This window comes from Musca autumnalis, unplaced genomic scaffold, assembly GCF_047663935.1.
Source record: "Musca autumnalis isolate F117 unplaced genomic scaffold, ASM4766393v1 scaffold_1, whole genome shotgun sequence".
NCBI classification, from domain to species: domain Eukaryota; kingdom Metazoa; phylum Arthropoda; class Insecta; order Diptera; family Muscidae; genus Musca; species Musca autumnalis.
Window position 1 is genome coordinate 50,209,814 of NW_027411644.1, and position 24,615 is coordinate 50,234,428.

General features: G+C 32.9%; 1 protein-coding gene across 1 annotated transcript in view; it reads left to right on the top strand.

The window, feature by feature from the left end:
• Positions 1 to 24,615, top strand: part of LOC141386971 (uncharacterized) — a 30,786-nt gene that overhangs the window by 1,217 nt on the left and 4,954 nt on the right. The window lies entirely within an intron of this gene.

Below are 24,615 nucleotides of genomic sequence, written 5' to 3' on the forward strand. Positions count from 1 at the left end.
AAACCTAAAAAACCCTTAAACATGTCAACTTGAATCGCGATTTATTTAAAAAGTGCGCCGGCAATTTTTTTAGTTTTTTGATTTTTCTCATCAATGAACATTGTAGTTTCAGAATCCGCAAAAACTTCCCATGTGTAAGCACCTTCCATTTAAATTTGATTCAAGAGCACCGTGACAAATTCATGAACACATAATACCCTTTACTACAATGTAATTCCGAATATGATACCATTACGTCACAGAAGATTTATTTTTATGCACCACAAGTACTCCCACCTAGGGACTTGAGGATCTTCCTCCTATATCTCGTATATTCCAACTTCACCCACAAAAATAGGACAGATATGGAAATATGAAATAGTTAAACTATGGAATAAACAAACCGTTTTAGATATTCTCTTGCATTTCTTGACACAATAGATCACGGCGTGCATTATTTGACACAATATCGAGCAGGTATTCAGTTTCATCTTCTGGTTCAGATACTGGTTCCAGAAATTCAAAATCGTCTTCACTTGCGATATTGTGCAGAACACAACATGCTCTTACAAAATGGCACAGCTTCTCCATTCCGCGCAATTTGCAATAATACAATTGCCTAAACCTTTGCTTCAAAATTCCAAAACTGTGTTCAATTTTAACACGTCCTGAACTCAGTTTTATATTAAATTGTTTTTTGCAATTGGTCAGGTGGCCATTATCCCTGTAAGGCGTCACAATGAACTTACTACAAGCATATGCCGAGTCTCCGAGAATATAGTAATCTGCGCAAAATATTAATGAGTGAGGTAAAATATAAATGAATGTTTCTTACCTCCAAGTTTCATTGATAAATTTTGAGATAGTGGCGAGTTTTGGTACACCCAACTATCGTGGGCAGAACCCGGATATCCAATAAACACGTCTATAAATTTGCGTTTCTCGTTACACACACCTTGGAGTTTTAATGAGAAATGTCCTTTGCGATCTATGTAGTCGTTTCTGCCATTTTTGGGGGGATCTATAATGATATGCGTACCATCTATGCATCCTATTCAAAATTGTAAGTATAAGATTAGTGGGGACATATTATTCAAACATTTCAATATTTAATATATATTTATGATGCTGACCATTAAATATTATACCGCCCGAGCATCTGACAAGCGTCATTTTTTTATTCTGATTACAAGACTCAATGATCATCCTCAATTTTCGCTAGGATAGAATAATAAATGCGACCTGTACGTTGATTACACGGGTCTATCTCATCTATATATATATAAAAGAGTAGTGAGGTGAGTGACTGACTGACTGACTGACTGATTGACTGACTGATTCATCAACGCCCAGACGAAACCGCTGAAGCTAGAAAGTTGAAATTTTGGGTGTAGGTTGCTGTTGGTGTGTAGGTGTGAGATAAGGCTGGGTTTTTGGAAATTCGACCTAGAAGTGTACGAAAAGTACTAAAAGGTACTAAATATGGTACCCTTTGTATTAGGCAAACGGTAAGAGCTAGAATTCTGAAATTTGGAATGAGGGTCACTGATGGAGAGTTAGAAAGATGTACCAAAGGGTTTTTGGAAATTCGAACTACAAGGGTACGAAAAGTACTAAATGGTACTAATTTTAGTACAATTTGGATTTGTGTGAACGGATAGAGCTGGAATCCTGATATTTGAAATTAGGGTCACTGATGAAGAGTAACAAAAAAGGTTTTTGGAAGTTCGAACTATAAGTGCACGAATAGTACTAAATGGTACTAAATTTAGTACAATTTCGATTTGGGTGAACGGATAGGGCTGGAATCCTGAAATTTGGAATGAGGGTCACTGATGGAGAGTAAAAAAGAAAGGTTTTAAGAAATTCGAACTATAAGTGAACGAAAAGTACTAAATGGTACTAAATTTAGTACAATTTGGATTTGGGTGAACGGATAGAGCTGGAATCCTGAAATTTGAAATTAGGGTCACTGGTGAAGAGTAACAAAGAAAGGTTTTTGGAATTTCGAACTAAAACTGCACGAAAGTTTCTAAATGGTACTAAATTTAGTACAATTTTGATTTGGGTGAACGGATTGAGCTTGAATCCTGAAAATTGTAATGAGGGTCACTGATGGAGAGTAACAAAGAAAGGTTTTTAGAAATTCGAACTATAAGTGCACGAAAAGTACTAAATGGTACTAAATTTAGTACAATTTGGATTCGGGTGAACGGATAGAGCTGGAATCCTGAAATTTGGAATGAGGATCACTGATGAAGAGTAAAAATGAAAGGTTTTAGAAATTTGAACTATAAGTGCACGAAAAGTCCTAAATGGTACTAAATTTAGTACAATTTGGGTTTGGGCGAACGAATAGAGCTGGAATCCTGAAATCACTTTTGGAATGAAGGTCACTGATGGAGAGTAAAAAAGAAAGGTTTTTTGGAAATTCGAATTAAAAGTATACGAAAAATATTAAATGGTACTAAATATAGTACAATTTGGATATGGGTTAACGAATAGGGCCGGAATCCTGAAATTTGGAATGGGGGTCACTGATGAAGAGTAAGAAAGATGTGCCAAAGGTCAAAAAGTCGTAAATGGTAGTGAGTTTAGTATGATTTGGATTTGAAGAGCTGGAATCCTGAAATTTGGAATTAAGATTACTGTTGGAATATAGAATTGAGATATAGAGGTAGCTTTGGAAAATCGTACTAATGTGCACGAAGTAGTACTAAATGGTACGAAAATCGCTATAATTTGTATTTGCGTGAACAGATTATTGTTGGAGTGTAGGATTGACGTAGTTTTGGAAATTCGTACTTATGGAAAAGTGCTAAATGGAACTACATTGGCTATAATTTGGGTTTAGGTGAACGGATAGAGCTGAGATATGAAAGTACATTTTGGAAAATCGTGTACGAAAAGTGCTAAATGGTACAACATTTGGTACCTTTTGGTATTTGCTATATGGTATAGAATTTTGTACAATTTGTGATTTTGTAAAGGGTAGAACAGGAATTTTGAAATTCGGTATTAGGGTAGCAATTGGTGTTTAGAGTAGAGGTAGGAAGGACATTTTGAAAATTCGTACTTATTTATACAAAAACTACTAAATAGTCCTCAAATGGGTTTCAGGGGAACTGGTAAGACTGGAAAAGTGAAGTAATTTTTGAAACGTTTACCTATGTGTAAGAAAAGTTGAGTAACATATTGGTACCAAAACCATTTTAAATAGTTAAGGTACTAAATTTGGGGTTGGGTGTAGGAACAAAGCTGGGATTATATAATTTGGAAATACGCTATTTGTACAAAAAATCAGAAAAGGAAAAATATTTGTTATGAAGGTCACTCTAAAATTTGAGACAAAGTTCTGAGTTTGAAAAATTGTACTGAATATTGTTCCATTGATTTGATGTTAACGCCAAGGAGATTCTAAATAATGTACTGAGAATAAGTAGTCAAACGTGAAGTATCGTTTCAAAAAATGTTTTTTATTCTGACCGCTTTGGTATGTAAATTTGAAAACGTGGTCCAATGCGGCAATTTTGTTAACTAGAAGGTAATTGCCCCCTGATATTAAAAAATCCTAAATTGAAATGCCTCCAAAAAATTTTCCGTTATATACGGTTGACTTACCCGTGCACATTAACTACAATTTTTTGTAAATAAGTTTTCTAACCTTTCATGCCACAAATTCCGAATTTCGGTTGGAAAATGTGCAGAAGATCTTCAAAATACTCTAAATCTTCAAAATATCTCTTCTAATAAACGTGGATTGAAGTGGAGATTTTTTAAATTAAACTTTTATATCCTCTGAGTATTCAAGGTCCAAATTTAAAGAAAATTGGACAATATAGATTTGTTCTTCTTTTAAAATACACTAAGTCGAGAGGTACCGTTATACGGGGATATACGAAAACGTGGATTTTTATGACCATTTTGAATGCCGAAAATTTAACGGACCTATTCGGGTTCTGGGCGAAAGGGTGAGATAAAGTTTAGTGTTTGGAAATTCTTACTGGAAGGGAATGCTGTGTTAGTGAAGGGTTAAAACCAGGAGTCAAATCTGAAATTTGCAATATGATACGTAGTTTTGGAAATTCGAAATAAAAAATATGGTAGTTGTGTAGGGATGCGATACGGCAGATTTTCTTTTTTTGTAAATTCTGACTACAATCGAAAAAAATATTGGTAATAAAAATAGGTCTTAGTACAACAGAATCTGCAGTATTCACCATTCCGGTATTAAATATTGTTTATATATATTTCGTTTCCTTTCCGCATACGAAGTAGCGGGCATTTGCTAGTCTATATATAATACCATTTATCCTTATACTCTTTATATATAACAAGTAAAAAAGTATCAGTCGGCTTGGCCGACAGAGATATACCCTCAGCCTCAGGGGGTGTTCAAAATTTTGGGCGTATGAACGACAAAAATACGATATCGATAGATATGGCTTTTTTACCATACTAGCCTGCGAAAAACATAATATCGCTATAAACAGGAAGGATCCTCGAACAGACCCTTAACCACACAAAAATTTTGAACATTTGTGTGAGTGGCAGTCCAAGGATCGGACAGATACGGCCCAAGTTTTAGTATAAACTAAGTTTCGACTATATTTAGAGATCCAAAGTTTGGACCAAATCGGTTGCTAGGTCTATGAGATATCCGGAAGGAGTGGACCTATAAGCACCACCTTCGAATTTCATCTCATATTCGAAGAAATATTACGATATATATCCAAAGTGTGGACGAACGTAATATTCGGTTCGAGCTCTCCAGTCACAACATGTGACACCATAGGGGTTTTTTTTACCACTTTCGGGCTGTTTATTTTCAAGAAGCATGGACTTGCCCCTGAAAAACTTTTACTGTCGTAATTGAGACAGCGAATGCAAGTTGCTTCATCAAAAACCAAAGTGATTCGAGAGCAGGTCTTAAAGTGAATTTGTCCAAAAATTTGTGTGGGAGGTACCTAAGGACAAATACAGTCCATATTTGAACCTGACCTATATCTGGTAGATATATTATGATGTGTAAAGTATGGAGCAAATCGGTCTCTTCCATCATGTTATAGTGCGCAAAATGTTTCCGAACATTTTCAAACTTTTATGGGGGAGGTACCTGAAGGAGTGGATGGTTGCACAAAATATTACGAAGGCCACATTTTGGACCGAATCGGCAGATCCGTTCGAGAGTTATCGTGCGCTCCAGCCAGCCAGACAGATAGACGGACGGACATGGCTAAATCAACTCCAAATTATCTAAAACACATTTTGTCCAAACATACATGGATACATGGGGTCTAAAACCTAAAGGCTTATGGTATAAAAACATGGTTAAGGCGACGGTTTAGTAAGTAGTTTTTCAGTATCCTGCTTCACCAAGGATACCACTGCGGTTGTGTCTAATCATTTCAAGTACAGATTAATCCTAATTTCGCAAAATCTTTCTGACAAACAGAAACAACCCCATTTTGTTGGGAAATGTAGGATTTTAAGGATTTTCTCGAGATGTACATCTAACACTTAATGTAGGCGGCTTTAATTTACAGAAACCCCGAACTGGTAATTATTTTATCCATTCGTCTTACCTATTGCGCCCGCAAATCCACACTTAGCCTTAAAATAGTCACTTGTTGCAGCTTTTTCGTTATTAGATGGCCACTTTATCACCTGCGGACTCAGACGGCTTAAAAAATTTGTGACTCGGGTTAACTGTAGAGATGTCACATTAACTGTAACTGTAGAGATGTCACATTAAAACGATCAGAAATGTCTCGGAAGCTGCTGGCCTCGTGCCCAGCAAACCACAAAAATATTGCAAGGTGGTCCTCACTGGACATCCTTTTGTCAGCTCGGAGATTTTTGTAGAAATCACTTTCAGCAAACATCACTGATAAGGTATTAAATAGGCTTCGTGAAATGCGAAAATGCATTTTAAATTCTTCTTCAGTGTAGCTGCTTATAACAGAAACTCTGTAGTTTGGAATCGAATTTCGTTTTCCTGGAAAATATGAAAATTAAGAAATGACAGCGCTATATTTTAAAAACTTACCTTTTATTGATTTTACCAGCTTGTCCAATAGTTCTTCATCATCAGAATCCTCAAAGGACAATTCATCCTCGCTGCTGGAATCTTCCAAAAGCCACACAAATAATTGTTTATCCATTTGTTTGTTTTAATTAGAAATATATCTTTTTTGTTTATTATTTATTTATTTTCTTGACTTTCAAATAAATGTCAAAAAACAACTGCGACATACCTACGATTTTCTGCTACACAAAATTTGTGTAGTAGAAAATAGCAGAAGAGAAAGCAATTTTTGTGTAGACTCTCTTAAAAATGCCTCCAACTTTTGCAACTTTTTGGTGTATAGGAACGGTTTTGATGTGAAAAATCGTAAAAATGGTAAAATTTGTAGATACTTGCAGGTTCTGGAACACAACTATTGTCTTTACTTTTGATTGATATAATAAAGTGGGGCGAGGAAAAATGTAAAATAAATAAAATTGGTTAAAAAAATCCCTTCTTCGGCTCACCTAAAAGAGACGGCCTTTAGCTTGTCTTTAAAGACGGCCTTTAGCTTGTATATTAATACGATATTTAGCTCGTCTACAGACACGTCCTTTAGCTCGTCTAAGAAGACGATCATTAGCTCGTCTAAAAAGACGATATTTTGCTCGTCTAAAGAGACGAACTTTAGTTCGCCTATTAAAACTTCTATAAATACGACCTTTAGCCCGTCTATAAAGACGAAATTTTTAGCTTGTCTATACAGACGACCTTTGGTTCGTCTATACAGACGACCATTGGCTCGTCTATACCGACGTCCTATAGGCGATGTTTAGCTCGTCTATAAAGACGATGTTTAGCTCGTTTATAAAGACGATGTTCAGCTCGTCTATAAAGACGATGTTTAGCTCGTCAATAAAGACGATGTTTAGCTCGTCTATAAAGACGATGTTTAGCTCGTATATAAAGACGACCTTTAGCTCGTCTATAAAGACGACCTTTAGCTCGTCTATAAAGACGACCTTTAGCTCGTCTATAAAGACGACCTTTAGCTCGTCTATAAAGACGACCTTTAGCTCGTCTATAAAGACGATCTTTAGCTCGTCTGTAAAGACGACCTTTAGCTCGTCTATAAAGACGACATTTAGCTCGTATATAAAGACGACCTTTAGCTCGTCTATAAAGACGACCTTTAGCTCGTCTATACTCGTCTATAAAGACGACCTTTAGCTCGTCTATAAAGACCACCTTTGGCTCGTCTATAAAGACGACCTTTGGCTTGTCTATACAGACGACCATTAGCTCGTCTATACTCGTCTATAAAGACGACCTTTAGCTCGTCTATAAAGACCACCTTTGGCTCGTCTATAAAGACGACCTTTGGCTTGTCTATACAGACGACCATTAGCTCGTCTATAAAAACGACCTTTAGCTCGTCTATAAAAACGACCTTTAGCTCGTCTATAAAAACGACCTTCAGCTCGTCTATAAAGACGACCTTTAGCTCGTCTATAAAGACGACCTTTAGCTCGTCTATAAAAACGACCTTTAGCTCGTCTATAAAGACGACCTTTAGCTCGTCTATAAAGACGACCGTTAGCTCGTCTATAAAGACGACCATTAGCTCTTCTATAAAGACGACCTTTAGCTCGTCTATAAAGACGACCTTTAGCTCGTCTATTAAGACGACTTTTAGCTCGTCTATAAAGACGACCTTTAGCTCGTCTATAAAGACGACCTTTAGCTCGTCTATAAAGACGACCTTTAGCTCGTCTATAAAGACGACCTTTAGCTCGTCTATAAAGACGACCTTTAGCTCGTCTATAAAGACGACCTTTAGCTCGTCTATAAAGACGACCTTTAGCTCGTCTATAAAGACGACCTTTAGCTCGTCTATAAAGACGACCTTTAGCTCGTCTATAAAGACGACCTTTAGCTCGTCTATAAAGACGACCTTTAGCTCGTCTATAAAGACGACCTTTAGCTCGTCTATAAAGACGACCTTTAGCTCGTCTATAAAGACGACCTTTAGCTCGTCTATAAAGACGACCTTTAGCTCGTCTATAAAGACGACCTTTAGCTCGTCTATAAAGACGATCTTAAGCTTTTAAATACTGATCATCTTCACTTTGTCTATAAACAATCCATTTAATATTTCTGTGAAAACTTTTGTAGTCGTTCCCACCTAATGTAAACAACATCTGCCTTGCTACAAAAAAGTTTACATTTGTATCGAAACTAAAATTCTTTGTGAATGAATGGGGAGTAGTGTTGCAATCAAAATTGATCATCAAAAATAATTAAAATTGATTTCCCTTTGTTGTTCTTTGTCTCACTCCCTCTGATAAAAGGGTAATTGCATTTTGATTTATAGAAAGTGATTTTTCATTTAAGTTACAGAATTGGACTTATGAGGAATTTAGAAAAAATGTAGGAACTCTCAATCTGCAGCTTTTCCCGATAGCTTTGAAATATATTTCATATTTTTTGTATTTCTATAAATCCAAGTTTCCCTTTCATTCGAAAATATTTGATTTTCAGTAGTCTTCTTGAACTATCATCCTCTATCCAATCGCCTGTCGTTTTTTCAGATGCCCTCGATTCTTGTTTTTTTTCTTTTGTTCCCCACTAACTGATGTCTCGGACTTTGTCTGTCAGTCAGTCTGTCATTGTCAATTAAATCATATCTCTTAACTGTACATTAATATTCATTTTAATGAATTACTTTTGTGGCTTTTCTTGTGCTCTGCACTTTAGGCGCTCCGCCCGGTTGTTGTTTCTGTTGTTCTTATTGACCAAAGTGAATGACTTAATTGAAATGATTTCAATAATGTTTGGCATTTGTTACGACTTTTGTTGAACTATGAAACGACTGACCCTTTTGTATGGAATTGTCTGAAAATATTTGTATTGAAAGACTGTATTTATTTCGTATGTTTATAATAAAAAAAAAAATAATAGTGAGAAATTTTTAAATAATAAAGATGGGTAGGTATTTAATATGGTTTTGAAGATAAGGAAGCTAACAAAAAGAAAACCAAGGAAACAAATTAAAAATTGTATTTTTTCGGTTACTAAATACAATTAATTCAATATACCAAACTTAGCTGAATCAGCACCTTAATGTCATATATTCCATAATTACGTCCAAAGCTGACTCTCAGTGACTCATTTTTATAAAAATATAAACGTCATTAAAAGGTTTATACTTGGTCAACAATAACTTTCTCACCCACTTTTAGAAGGGGTAGTATACTTCCTTCTAGTATTCATAAAAGGTCCTTGTATATTTTTTTAATTTCTGCTTTCTCGATTAGCGTTTGTATTAGCGTTGGAAATTGTGAAAAGATGTTGCTTAGAAATTATTTATGACTGTTGTAATTATTTGTTTTGTAATTTATCACATAGTTTGGAAGTTTGTATAATTATCTAAGCTCCATTTAAATCTTTACATATATTTATGTGTATGTGATGCGCAAATAAAGGATATTGCCTTTTAATTTTCATATTTACATGCTTTGTTAAACAAACAAAAAATAAATTGAAAAATCAACAAACACAAAGTAAATTAAAATTTCTAAAATTCAAAGCAACAGAAATGAACAATTACAGATAGCTGTCACAAAATGGGGCACGCGAAAAGTGTAATATATTTAATGTTATTAATTAGATATCATATACTCGTGCATAAAGTATAAAAAAGTTTTTGTAATATTGCAAATTATGGGGTTCTGGTCACTTGCAAATTTTACAAAATTTTGTAATTAATTTAATTAATCGAGCTATATGACCTAAGGAGATTACATTGAAATCTAGCGAAGTCCTACATACACATTAACCGCTATGCGACGATTGTTTCGTTAACTGGTTAGGTTAGCATCCTCAGGCATATTAGATGTTGTTGTTGCTAGACAATTTTCGCTATTTGGAGCCCCTATTTATACGTCCTAGATGGATTGTTATTCAGAAAGCTGAGACGTCAGCAACATTGTCTGTTAGTTATGCAAAACTTAAACATTATTTATTTGCTCATTTTAAAGTACAGGTAAAAAGGAATATCCCAGCAAAAATTCTCATTACAAACCTCCTTTCCCACCCACTTTTTTTAACAAGGGCATGTCGCGCGATATATCTGGTTATTTTGTAACCACTGAAATAAGTAGTCAGAATCTACTCAGTATCTACTTATTTCAGTGGTTTCAAAATAACCAGATATTTCGCGCGACATGCCTTCGTTAAAATAATGGGTGGGAAAGGAGGTTTGTAATGAGGATTTTTGCTGGGATGTTGCAAATAATTTCGAGTCGATCGGACAAAAATTGGCTGAGATATGAGCGTTAGAAAGGAAACATTCATTGTGATTTGTATATAACATCGAAGTTTTGAACGCGGTTTTCTCGAAATGGCATTTTTGGAAGCGGTCTCCACTGTAGCTTAAAAACGGATGATCCTATCTTTTTTTAAATGGATATTTTTTAATTTCCTTTCGCCTAAGGATCCCCCAAAAACATATGGTAAAAACCAAAAATGTTTTACAATTGATGAATCCGAATTTCACCCTTTCAGAATTCGCGAACTGTTAACATATTCTATATAGTATGACTGAAATTTTTTTAAAATGAAGTGCTTTAGGAGGGTTCCCGTAATGTCGACCATTAAAATTAATTTTCGTGGAAGCTGTGTTAGTATCAATGTAGAAAAATGGCATGAAGCCAACAAGTTTTTTATACCCTCCACCATAGGATGGGGGTATATTAAGTTTGTCACTACGTTTGTAACTACTCGAAGCAATCATTGTAGACCCCACAAACTATATATATTCTTGATCAGCGTGCAATTCTACATCGATATAGCCATGTCCGTCTGTGGAAATCACTCTAGCGTCCGAACGGATTGACGTAGGTGGATGAAATTTTGGGAAAATCTATTATATGTATGTAGGACTTTTGGTATTGAAAGCGGACTATGTAGGTCCACGCTTTCGTATAGCCCCCATACAAAATGACGAGTGACGCGTCGTCGTTTTAAGGAATTCTTAAGATATTTTTCCCATTTTACCACCGAATTGGTTGTAACTTTGTATTTGGTGTCTCCAGGTCCACGTTTTGGTATAGCCCCCATATAACGCCCCATATAAAGTAGGAGTCATTTTAATATATTTTGAATACATTAGTCTCATTTGACAACAGAATCGGTTGTAACTTTGTATTTTGTGTTTCCAGAGGCTAAGAAATATTTCTACCATAAAATGTTTATATAGGTCCAAGTTCTGATATAGGCCCCATAGGACGATATCTCCTGATTTTCGGTATTTTGAAGGTTTTGGCTTCATTATCTCACCGAGATGGCTGAAATTTGGTATTTAGTATTCGTTTGGGGTATAGAACTTTCCCCCAGAAATTTGTGAGTATAGGTCCACGCCATCATATAGCCCCCCATAGAACCGTACCTTCCGATTTTCGGTATTTTGAAGGTTGTGGCCACATTAATCCACCGAAATGGCTGAAATTTGTGGTGAAGGGTATAAAAAGTTCGGCCCGACCGAACTTATCGCTTTTTCTACTTGTTTTCCTTAACCTCTATACAAAAAATCGTAGATGTGCTCGCAAAAAATTTTTTAATTTTTTTCAAATGGAAATTTGATTTTTACCATATAACCCGTATAGAGGTATTCTGTTCGATAGGTTCTCTATATTACAATTCTACAGACAATTCTGCGGTGATCTTCCATTATATAGAAAACCCCAACGGAGATGTTCTAGTCCATAAATGGGGTCTTCTATTCTCCAGAAGACACCTACAGAGGTCCCCTATTTTCTAGACTTCTACGGAAGTCTTCAGTTTTATTGAAGACATATATGGAGGTTTTATATTCTGTAGAAGACCCCTACAGACTTCTTTTAATTTATAGAAAACCCCTACGAATGTCTTTTTAACCATAGAAGAAGACCTCTACAGATGTTTTCCCAGCAAAAAGTTTGCCTCCAAAGAGGCAGTTAAATGATATGTACAAGTGATCTGGATGTGCATCAAATTATGCATTTTCACTCATGATTTTTACAAGAGCCTGACTACGGAAAGAGACACTCCATTGCACTGCATTTTAACTGACCCTCTGGCACTGCATTTTAACTGACCCTTTGGCATTGCATTTTATCTAACCCTTTGGGGTAGAATAGGAGGCAGTCTAAAGCACGTGTTTTGATACAGGCATTCTGCGGAAATTGTGCAAGCCATTACAAAATATGCCAGAACAAATAAAATGCATTTATTATTTATGTAAAACAAAATTTTTAACAACTTTATTACGTTAACACAAATTATGAAAATTCTCCATTGAATTCAATCGCAAACATGCGTGTTTCCTCAGCTTGCATTTGTTCCAAGCTGAACTGTTTTTGCTTCATTTGCTAAATGGGTTGTCTTCCCATCACCAGTTAAGATTTCGACACGTACTCCAACAGCACTCCATTCGGAAATTTTCTTCTCGTGAGTTGAGAAAAAATGTTCACAAATTAAATATTATTTAAATATTAAATATTATTTAGTTTGTATTAAGAAATGTTTGGACATGTTAACATCCTTATCTCTTTTTGGAAAATGTAAGCCGCTGCCTGTAGAGATGTACAATCTGATTTATGTACATGTAGGGATCTCTAACAACTGCTAATAAAATGTAGCGAACGGAGTGCCTTTTTCACGACTCCGTTTGGACTGCATCCGGATGCTGTTAAATTGTGAGGAATTGGAGTATACGTATGTCTTCTTTTCCATTGAAAACGTCTACGAAAATTTTCTATTCTATAGAAGATTCCTGCGGAAGTCTCCTATTCTATAGAAGACTCCCATGGAGGTCTTTTATTGAATAGAGCAATCCTACGGAGTTATTTTATTGCATAGAAGACATCTATGAAGGTGTTTTATTCTATAAAACACCCCTATGAAGGTCTTTCATAGGATTCCCCATGGTACAAGAAAGAAGGTGATACCATAATACCAACTGATGTCTTCATTTGCTGTCAAAACATATTTTAATCAAAAATAAATGACAAATTTTTCGCTTCTGTAAAGAATAACTGTGTACAAAAACTTTACTTAAGCTTCACGAGAAAATATTTTACCGTTTTCTTTTAACGTTTGTGAATATTTCGCGCACAAAATTTTGACAGCAAATCTATAAATTCGCTTTTTGTATCACCTTCTTAAATTCGCCTTGGGAGTCCCAATGGGACGATTCGATATTTAAAAAAAAAACTCATGTTTGGATATTTTTTAAAAAATATTTAAAAAATTCCACGTTTGAATATTTTTTTAAAAAATGTTCAATAAACCCACGTTTGGATTTTACTTTAAAAATATTTAAGAAATCCACGTTGAGATATTATAAAAAATCTAGGTAAGGATAATTTTTTTATAATTAAAAAAATCCACGTTGGGATATTTAAAAAATATAGGTTTGGATAATTTTTAATTATTAAAAAATGCACGTGTGGATATTTTAAAAAAATTAGGTTTGGATATTTTTTTTAATAACCGCGTTTGGATATATTAAACAATGTTGGATTGGTTTTAAGAAAATCCACTCATAGATATTTTTTTAAATATTTAACAAATCCAGCCATAGCTATTTTTTTAAATATTTACAAAAAATCCACGCATAGCTATTTTTTTAAATATTTACAAAAAATCCACGCATAGATATTTTTTTAAATATTTCAAAAAATCCACGCATAGATATTTTTTTAAATATTAAAAAAATCCACGCATTGATATTTTTTAAAATATTAAAAAAAATCCACGCATAGATATTTTTTTTTAATTATTTAAAAAATCCACGCATAGATATTTTTTAAAATATTAAAAAAAAACACACAAAGATGTTTTTTAAAATATTAAAAAAGAATCCACGCATAGATATTTTTTTTAAAATATTAAAAAAATCTACACAAAGATGTTTTTTAAAATATTAAAAAAAAACACGCATAGATATTTTTTAAAATATCCGTTTTCGAGCCACAGTGTGTACTGCAAACTGCTTTAGTAAAAACAATGTTTCGTAGGCAGCCATTTGTCATAACACTGCGCAATATTTTTAAAAAAAATCGGAAAGCAGCTCAAGGTGTGACCTTTCAGATGAAAATAAAAAAGTTTGGTAGATTTCTTGTAAAAAATTAATGAAAATGTTTTTTTTTTTCGTGCTCAATATGTGATCATAAGGACCTATGCAAATATTGAATGAATGATGACTGTGATGATTTTTATTGATGATCACCTTAAAACTGACTTACTGCTAATTGAATATAAATACACATGTGACAGACGCCACCTTCTCCAGATGGAAATATTGAAAATTTAATTTATAGAACTACTACATTCACTAACTTTTCACTTTCATCATTTTGTTCATAAAACTGCCTTTTCTATAATATGAGTCCGATTATTTTAGCACGTACATTCAGCTTATGTATTTCGCTTGGAACTACATTATATATAATTTTGGAGCAAGTTGAGTTTAAGCATTAAGCGCGAATTTGGTCCGAATTTTTTCCGCAGTTAGAATTATTCCGCCCGATTCTCGGTGTTTTAAAGGTTTTAGCCTAATTATTCGGTGCATAAATTTCGTATTTAGTCTTCGTTGGGAGCATTAATCTTTCCCCCAGAAATTTGTTGCTGTAGCATCACGTTTAGGTATAGCCCCCATAGAACAATACATCCCGGTTTTCAGTATTTTCAAGATTTTAGCCTAATTTTAACTTAAAAATGTCTGAAATGTCGTATTTAGTCTTCGTTTGTAGCTCTGAACTTTCCCCCAGAAATTTGTTGCTATAGGTCCACGTTTTGGTGTAGCCCCCATAGAACTGTACCTTCCGATATAGGTATTTCAAAGTTTTAGCCTCTTTATTGCACCGAAATGGCTGGAACGTGGTATTTAGTCTTCGTTGGTGGTATACAGCTTTCTACCTGAAATTTGTCGGTATATGTAGATCCAAGTCTTCGTATAGCCTCCATTGAACGGTACCTCACGATTTTCGGTATTTTCAAGGTTTTAGCCCCTTTATCCCACCGAAATGCCTAAAATTTGGTATTAAGTATTCGCTAGGGCTATAAAACATTCCCACAGGAAATCGTCGGTATACGTATATCCATGTTACGATACTACCGATTTTTTGTATTTCGTGGCCTCTTCGTTTCATTTTTGGACCGAAATGTGGATACAAAAGTTTTACTCGGAAAATTGTTAATACAGGAAAATGTTTTGGTGGGGACACCATGGCGGAGGAGCTTAGTACTTTCATAAACAACTCGTGGTGGTATAAACAAGCCCTTTTTATTGGCATAACTTAAGGGCACAGCATTATTTAGGTTACCTCAGTTTGTTCTCTCACATGTTTTACTGAGTAGTTAGCTATCCGTTATCCCTAATTCCTGAGTGCCCATACAATGTGCCCACAGAACGGGAAAAGTAGTTAACATTTTCAGTTATGACCTTTATTGCTTTTCACAGTCTCTTGGGACATTGACCTCCAATTCAGATACGCTGCAATTGCTCTGAGTTCCGCCTGATGATCCGCAATTCGAAAAGGGATTCTTGTTTCTGGTTCTTCAACATAAAGTTCCAATCCCGTTTTCCCCTTATCACCGACCTAGTATCTCTGTAAACGAAGTTTCCAGTGGGCATTTGTGCTAGGGTTCTATCGATCAGCATGTTTCTGTTTGGTATTAGTGTTGTACAGAATGTAACGACACTTGTTTCGGGAATTCGGTCTAATGCAATATGAACTATTGCATCACCAGTTTTGCTTCAAAGCTCTTTAGTATTCATCGCTCGCACCACATTGATAATTTTCCTATTGCAACCTGTACTTAAATCCTTTATAGATGTAAAAATAAATATGTTTATATATACATTTACATTTGTATGTATGTATGTATCCCATGAAATATATGCAAAACGACAAGTAATGAAATTCAAAAGTCAGTGATATTATCAACATTCAAACATTTTAAATCTTTACCACAGCGGAAATGTGCGTATTATGTTAAATGGTGTATGCGGAAAACCCTATGCGCGGCATTCAAAGGATGGGGAGTGGTAAAGAAACAATAAAAATCTCAATTCAAATCCACATATAACTAAAAAGTTTGTTAAGTGTTGTCATATGGAATGTTTTGCCTTTGTGCCACCTAAAGTTTAGCAGTTATTTTCACAGCAACCAAGTTTATTTAGACAACAAACAGCATACAAACATATGTACACACCACATACATATGTTGTCAAAGGAATATGTAGCAACGACACTATTTACAGATAATGTCAAAATTTTTTGTTGGGAGTTACTTTGAATACGAAGAAGGCCGTGGAAATCTCTATCTATCAGCTTCTTCTGCGGCTGTGGCAAGAGAACGTGTTATATTTTTATGATTATGCTACTTTACTTCTAAGCATACATCCGCCTTTTATCCTGTTTTTGTATTATATGTATTTATTTTTCATAAGCATGTCTTTTACGCGAACATACCGATTTACACATGTCACACATCGCGTGCCTTTTTCTTTAGAAAATATTTTATAACCCTACCGTCACATTTTAAACTGTTGAAAGGATGCGTGGAACAACCGTTATAATCATAAACTTTTGCCATAATTGCTTCCGGTAATAGAAGAAAGATATGTGTCTCTGTGTGTAAAACATCCGTTTTATTTTTCTAAAGAAATATGGGGGAGGGGGTTGGAGGCGTGTTGTTATGCTAATTTTCAATTTGGTAGGGGGGTGGGAGGTAATACAAACAACAACGACATTGTTATTGTTCCTGTAATGTTTCTTAAACAATTAACATGTGATGACTTATATCCTTTAGATTAAGAAGATAAAAAGGAAACGTTTCTGGAGTAGGAGAGGAAAACATCTGTAAAAAGCCAAGCTTATTGCGGCCAATGAGTCCTCGTAAAAATATTTAAAAATTTCACGTTTATTGTGGCCAATAAATTCTTCTAAAAATATGTAAAAAAATCCACGTTTATTGTGGCCAATAAATTCTTCTAAAAATATGTAAAAAAATCCACGTTTATTTTGGCCAATAAATTCTTCTAAAAATTTATAAAAAATCCACGTTTTTTGTGACCAATAAATTCTTCTAAAAATCTTTCAAAATCCACGTTTATTGTGCCCAATAAATTCTTCTAAAAATCTTTAAAAAATTCACGTTTATTTTGGCCAATAAATTCTTCTAAAAATCTTTAACAACACGTTTATTGTGGCCAATAAATTCTCCTAAAAATCTTTAAGAAATCCATGTTTGTTGTGGCCAATAAATTCTTCTAAAATCTTTTAAAATTCACGTTTATTGTGGCCAATAAATTCTTCTAAAAATATGTAAAAAAATCCACGTTTATTGTGGCCAATAAATTCTTCTAAAAATCTTTAAAAAATCCACGTTTATTGTGGCCAATAAATTCTTCAAAAAATCTTTAAAAAATCCACGTTTATTGTGGCCACTAAATTTTTCTAAAAATCTTTAAAAAATCCACGTTTATTGTGGCCACTAAATTCTTCTAAACATCTTTAAAAAATCCACGTTTATTGTGGCCACTAAATTCTTCTAAAAATCTTTAAAAAATCCACGTTTTTTGTGGCCAATAAATTCTTCTAAAATCTAAAAACAATCCACGTTTACTGTGGCCAAAAAATTCTTCTAAAAATCTTTAAAAAATCCACGTTTATTGTGGCCAAACAATTCTTCTAAAAATCTTTAAAAAATCCACGTTTATTGTGGCCAATAAATACTTCTAAAAATCTTTAAAAAATCCACGTTTATTGTGGCCACTAAATTCTTCTGAAAATCTTTAAAAAATCCACGTTTATTGTGGCCACTACATTCTTCTAAAAATCTTTAAAAAATCCATGTTTATTGTGGCCACTAAATTCTTCTAAAAATTTAAAAAAAAATCACGTTTACTGTGGCCAAAAAATTCTTCAAAAAATCGTTAAAAAATTCACGTTTATTGTGGCCAATAAATTCTTCAAAAAATCTTTAAAAAAATCCTCGTTTATTGTGGCCAATAAATTCTTCAAAAAATCTTTAAAAAATCCACGTTTATTGTGGCCAATAAATTCTTCTAAAAATCTTTAAAAAATCCACGTTTATTGTGGCCAATAAACTCTTCTAAAAATCTTTAAAAAACCACGTTTATTGTGGCCAATAAATTGTTCAAAAAATCTTAAAAAAATCCACGTTTATTGTGGCCAATAAATTCTTCTAAAAATCTTTAAAAAATCCACGTTTATTATGGCCAATAAATTCTTCTAATTTTTTTTTTTTAAAAAATTCACGTTTATTGTGGCCAAAAAATTCTTCTAATTTTTTTTAAAAAAATCCACTTTTATTTTGGCCAATAAATTCTTCTAAAAATCTTTAAAAAATCCTTGTTTATTGTGACCAATAAATTCTTCTAAAAATCTTTAAAAAATCCAGGTTTATTGTGGCCAATAAATTCTTCTAAAAATCTTTAAATAATCCACGTTTATTGTGGCCAATAAATTCTTCTAAAAATCTGTAAAAATCCACGTTTATGGTGGCCAATAAATTCTTCTAAAAATCTTTAAAAAATCCACGATTATTGTGGCCAATGAGTCCTTGTAAAAACCTTTAAAAATCCAAGTTTATTGTGGCCAATAAATTTTTCTAAAAATCCTCCTTTATTGTGGCCAATAATTCTTCAAAAAATCGTTAAAAAATTCACGTTTATTGTGGCCAATAAATTCTTCAAAAAATCTTTAAAAAAATCCTCGTTTATTGTGGCCAATAAATTCTTCAAAAAATCTTTAAAAAATCCACGTTTATTGTGGCCAATAAATTCTTCTAAAAATCTTTAAAAAATCCACGTTTATTGTGGCCAATAAATTCTTCTAAAAATCTTTAAAAAACCACGTTTATTGTGGCCAATAAATTGTTCAAAAAATCTTAAAAAAATCCACGTTTATTGTGGCCAATAAATTCTTCTAAAAATCTTAAAAAAATCCACGTTTATTGTGGCCAATAAATTCTTCTAAAAATCTTTAAAAAATCCACGTTTATTATGGCCAATAAATTCTTCTAAATTTTTTTTTAAAAAATTCACGTTTATTGTGGCCAAAAAATTCTTCTAATTTTTTTTTAAAAAATCCACTTTTATTTTGGCCAATAAATTCTTCTAAAAATCTTTAAAAAATCCTTGTTTATTGTGACCAATAAATTCTTCTAAAAATCTTTAAAAAATCCACGTTTATTGTGGCCAATAAATTCTTCTAAAAATCTTTAAAAAATCCACGTTTATTGTGGCCAATAAATTCTTCTAAAAATCTTTAAAAAACCACGTTTATTGTGGCCAATAAATTGTTCAAAAAATCTTTAAATAATCCACGTTTATTGTGGCCAATAAATTCTTCTAAAAATCTGTAAAAATCCACGTTTATTGTGGCCAATAAATTCTTCTAAAAATCATTAAAAAATCCACGTTTATTGTGGCCACTAAATTCTTCTAAAAATTTAAAAAAAAATCACGTTTACTGTGGCCAAAAAATTCTTCAAAAAATCGTTAAAAAATTCACGTTTATTGTGGCCAATAAATTCTTCAAAAAATCTTTAAAAAAATCCTCGTTTATTGTGGCCAATAAATTCTTCAAAAAATCTTTAAAAAATCCACGTTTATTGTGGCCAATAAATTCTTCTAAAAATCTTTAAAAAATCCACGTTTATTGTGGCCAATAAATTCTTCTAAAAATCTTTAAAAAACCACGTTTATTGTGGCCAATAAATTGTTCAAAAAATCTTAAAAAAATCCACGTTTATTGTGGCCAATAAATTCTTCTAAAAATCTTTAAAAAATCCACGTTTATTATGGCCAATAAATTCTTCTAATTTTTTTTTTTTAAAAAATTCACGTTTATTGTGGCCAAAAAATTCTTCTAATTTTTTTTTAAAAAATCCACTTTTATTTTGGCCAATAAATTCTTCTAAAAATCTTTAAAAAATCCTTGTTTATTGTGACCAATAAATTCTTCTAAAAATCTTTAAAAAATCCAGGTTTATTGTGGCCAATAAATTCTTCTAAAAATCTTTAAATAATCCACGTTTATTGTGGCCAATAAATTCTTCTAAAAATCTGTAAAAATCCACGTTTATGGTGGCCAATAAATTCTTCTAAAAATCTTTAAAAAATCCACGATTATTGTGGCCAATGAGTCCTTGTAAAAACCTTTAAAAATCCAAGTTTATTGTGGCCAATAAATTTTTCTAAAAATCCTCCTTTATTGTGGCCAATAATTCTTCAAAAAATCGTTAAAAAATTCACGTTTATTGTGGCCAATAAATTCTTCAAAAAATCTTTAAAAAAATCCTCGTTTATTGTGGCCAATAAATTCTTCAAAAAATCTTTAAAAAATCCACGTTTATTGTGGCCAATAAATTCTTCTAAAAATCTTTAAAAAATCCACGTTTATTGTGGCCAATAAATTCTTCTAAAAATCTTTAAAAAACCACGTTTATTGTGGCCAATAAATTGTTCAAAAAATCTTAAAAAAATCCACGTTTATTGTGGCCAATAAATTCTTCTAAAAATCTTAAAAAAATCCACGTTTATTGTGGCCAATAAATTCTTCTAAAAATCTTTAAAAAATCCACGTTTATTATGGCCAATAAATTCTTCTAAATTTTTTTTTAAAAAATTCACGTTTATTGTGGCCAAAAAATTCTTCTAATTTTTTTTTTTAAAAAATCCACTTTTATTTTGGCCAATAAATTCTTCTAAAAATCTTTAAAAAATCCTTGTTTATTGTGACCAATAAATTCTTCTAAAAATCTTTAAAAAATCCACGTTTATTGTGGCCAATAAATTCTTCTAAAAATCTTTAAAAAATCCACGTTTATTGTGGCCAATAAATTCTTCTAAAAATCTTTAAAAAACCACGTTTATTGTGGCCAATAAATTGTTCAAAAAATCTTTAAATAATCCACGTTTATTGTGGCCAATAAATTCTTCTAAAAATCTGTAAAAATCCACGTTTATTGTGGCCAATAAATTCTTCTAAAAATCATTAAAAAATCCACGTTTATTGTGGCCAATAAATTCTTCTTAAAATCTTTAAAAAATCCACGATTATTGTGGCCAATGAGTCCTTGTAAAAACCTTTAAAAATCCAAGTTTATTGTGGCCAATAAACTTTTCTAAAAATCCTCCTTTATTGTGGCCAATAATTCTTCTAAAAATCTTTAAAAAATCCACGTTTGTTGTGGCCAATGAGTCCTTGTAAAAATCTTTAAAAAATCCACTTTTATTCTGGCCAAAGAGTCCTTGTAAACATTTTTAAAAAATCCACGTTCATTGTGGCCAATGATTCCTTGTAAAAATCTTTAAAAAATCCTCGTTTATTGTGGCCTATGAGTCCTTTTCAAAATCTTTAAAAAAATTCGCGTTTATTGTGGCCAACGAGCCCTTGTAAACTCTACGTTTATTGTGGCCAATGAGTGCTTGTAAAAATGATTATAAAAATCCACGTTTATTGTGATAAATGAGTCCTTGTAAAAATCTTTAACAAATATACGTTTATGTGGGTAATGAGTCCCTGTAAAAATCTTTAAAAATCCTTGGAATATTATTAGTAACATTTCCTGCAATTATTGGAGGCAATTTTGCCTTTTTGATGTTATTTTATAAACCAATCATTTATGCATTGTTCTTGTTTCCACTACTTTTGAAATTAGTTACAGTTAGCAGGTGTTTTAAATTATTTTACATATGTATATCTACGTGTTGATTTCACAAAAAGGCAGAAAATTACATGCAGCTGTATTTTATATTTGGATATGAAATCAAATATCAAAAACATTAAAAATTAGTTACAATTTTTGACTCAAAGTTACCACGAAAAGAACAAAAAAAAAAAAAAAAAACAAAAACAATGACAACATGTCGGAAATATGAATTGAAAGTCACTTGGCTTGCAATTTACAAAAGAAAAGTTAAGACCTTCACTGCTTACATATGAGTATAATGGGGTGGATATGTAATGGGAAAATAATGCAAAGGTCTTCCATAGACAGAAAAACGTGCAAAGGTCTCCTATACACGGAAAACCTTACAAGGATCGCCTATAAACAGAAGAAATTACAAAGGTATCCTATAGGCAGAAGTAAGTACGACGGTATTTTACAAACAGAATACCTTCAAAGGCAGAAGACATTACAAAGGTCTTCTAAAAAAACTTTCAAAGCTCTTCTATAAACAGAATCACTTACTCACTTACTTCCCCGATAAAACCAAAAAACATCAATTTAATATACCCACCCTAATGTTAAATGACTGCATTTATATGTGAACATATGTAATATGTTTTAAAAAATTAGTAAAACAATGGCACAAAACACAGTACAACAGATAAAAATAAAATGAGAAATAAACGAAAGACCAAGAAGAAAAAAAAAACGTTCATATTTTTGTCAAAGTTCATAGTTTAAAAACGTGTTGCGTTTTCTTTGAGTTACCTCCGTCAACGGTCGAACATAACATCAGCATCAACGGCACATCAACATTGGCCAAAACTGCATTAAGGCTACGGCGGCCGACATGTACGGATCATGTTATGCCCCTTTGGTAGCCTTCAGTAGCTTAATTTTAAAGACACACACACACACATTCATATACGAACACATGCAGACAGCCAGCCGGACGAATTCACATATCCATGATTGTTTTACCTCCATTTTGGGCTATGAATATTCGTAACAAATCTTCTTTGAAAGATGCATTATTTTGGGAGCTTTTCAGAAATTGATGATGCCACCATTACCCAACGTTGTTATCCGAACCAAGATCATGTGCAAATTTACTATTGACACAAATGATAGCCAACGGTAATGTTTAAGAAAATATGCTTGGCTGGCTGGTTACCCATATTGCCGATGGCCCATTATGATGCCGATGCTGATGATGATGGTTAGTTGGTTGTTTGCTGAGACATGATCACCACAAGAGTAATGCTCGCTTGTAGATTGGTGTCATCATGTGAACTTCACGTAAATAGGATTGTGCATATTTTCCATGGTCGTTTTTTTGGGGAAAATTTTTAAGCATTAACAATTGTTTTTTGTTGAAGCCTAGGGAGGTAGAAAAAGTAAACACTTGTCAGTGTGGTATGCCGCCAATGGCATTCTACTGAGTAATGATGACAACTTTCAGTTCTCGTATTGACTTTCATTTTGCCATGTGGACAAAACAAAGAAAATATCTAATCCCCTTTAAAGATCAAATAAAGTTCAATTTAAAAGCGATAAAAATAAATAAATATTTTTTCTTCAAATAATTGCTGGAAGCGTGCCAATTTTGTGTGCTTTTTTCTTGTAAAATATCAATTATTAATTGTCTATAACACAAATCAATATATTTTCCAAGTGAAATGCAATTAAAGTGCACTTTGAAGTGTAAAAATTAACTGCAAAGTGTTGTTCGCAGAAATAAACAAAGACCGACCGATCGAAAAAATAGTGGCACAATTAATCTGTTAAGAAACGCCTACACTTCGATTGCACGAGACGATTGGAAACTAAAAATAAATTTCATTTCTTAAAAAAAGCTATAGTTACACTTGGCGACAAATATATCTTAGGCAGGAAGTTTAACATATTACAGTGTTTTATTTTATATTTTAATTATAAAATATAAAGTATAAAATATAAATTATAAAATAAAAAATATAACTGCTGAATCTAGAAGCTTGAAATTTTGAGCGTGTGTTGCTGTTGGTGTGTAGGCGTGAGATAAGGCTGGGTTGTTGGAAATACGAACTGGAAGGGTACGAAAAGTACTAAAAGGTACTAAATATGGGATCTTTTGTATTAGGCATATGGGAAGAGCTAGAATTTTAAAATTTGGAATGAGGGTCACTAATGGAGAGTTAGAAAGATGTACCAACGGTTTTTTGTAAATTCGAACTACAAGTGTACGAAAAGTACTAAAAGTTACTAAATTTTGAATCAATTGCGTATTGTAAATTTGGTACAATTTGGACTTGGAATTGAGGGAGTGTAGGATTGAGGATGTTTTGTAATTCGTTCTTATTGGTACGAAGCGTACTAAATGGTACTAAATTTGGTACAATTTGGATTTGAGCTAACGTATAGAACTGGAATCCTTAAATTTGGAATTAAGATTGCTGTTGGGGTGTAGGATTGAGGTAGTTTTGGAAATTCATACTTATGGGTACGGAAAGTACTAAATTTGGTACAATTTGGTTTTGGATGAACGGGTAGAATAGGAATCCTGAAATTTGGAAATTGGTATTGGGGTCTAAGGTTGAGGTAGTTTTGGAAATTCGTACTTATGGGAATGAAAAGTACTAAATGGTACGGATAGAGCTCGAATCCCGAAATTTGGAATTAAGATTATTGTGGGAGTGTAGGATTTAGGAAGTTTTGAAAATTTGTACTTGTGGGAACGAAACGTATTGAATGGTTCTAAATTTGGTACGATTTGGATTTGGATGAACGGAAAGAGCTGTAATCTTGAAATTTGGAATTACGATTGTCGTTGGAGTATGGGATTGAGGTAATTTGGAAATTCGTACTTATGGATACGGAAAGTATTAAATTTGGTA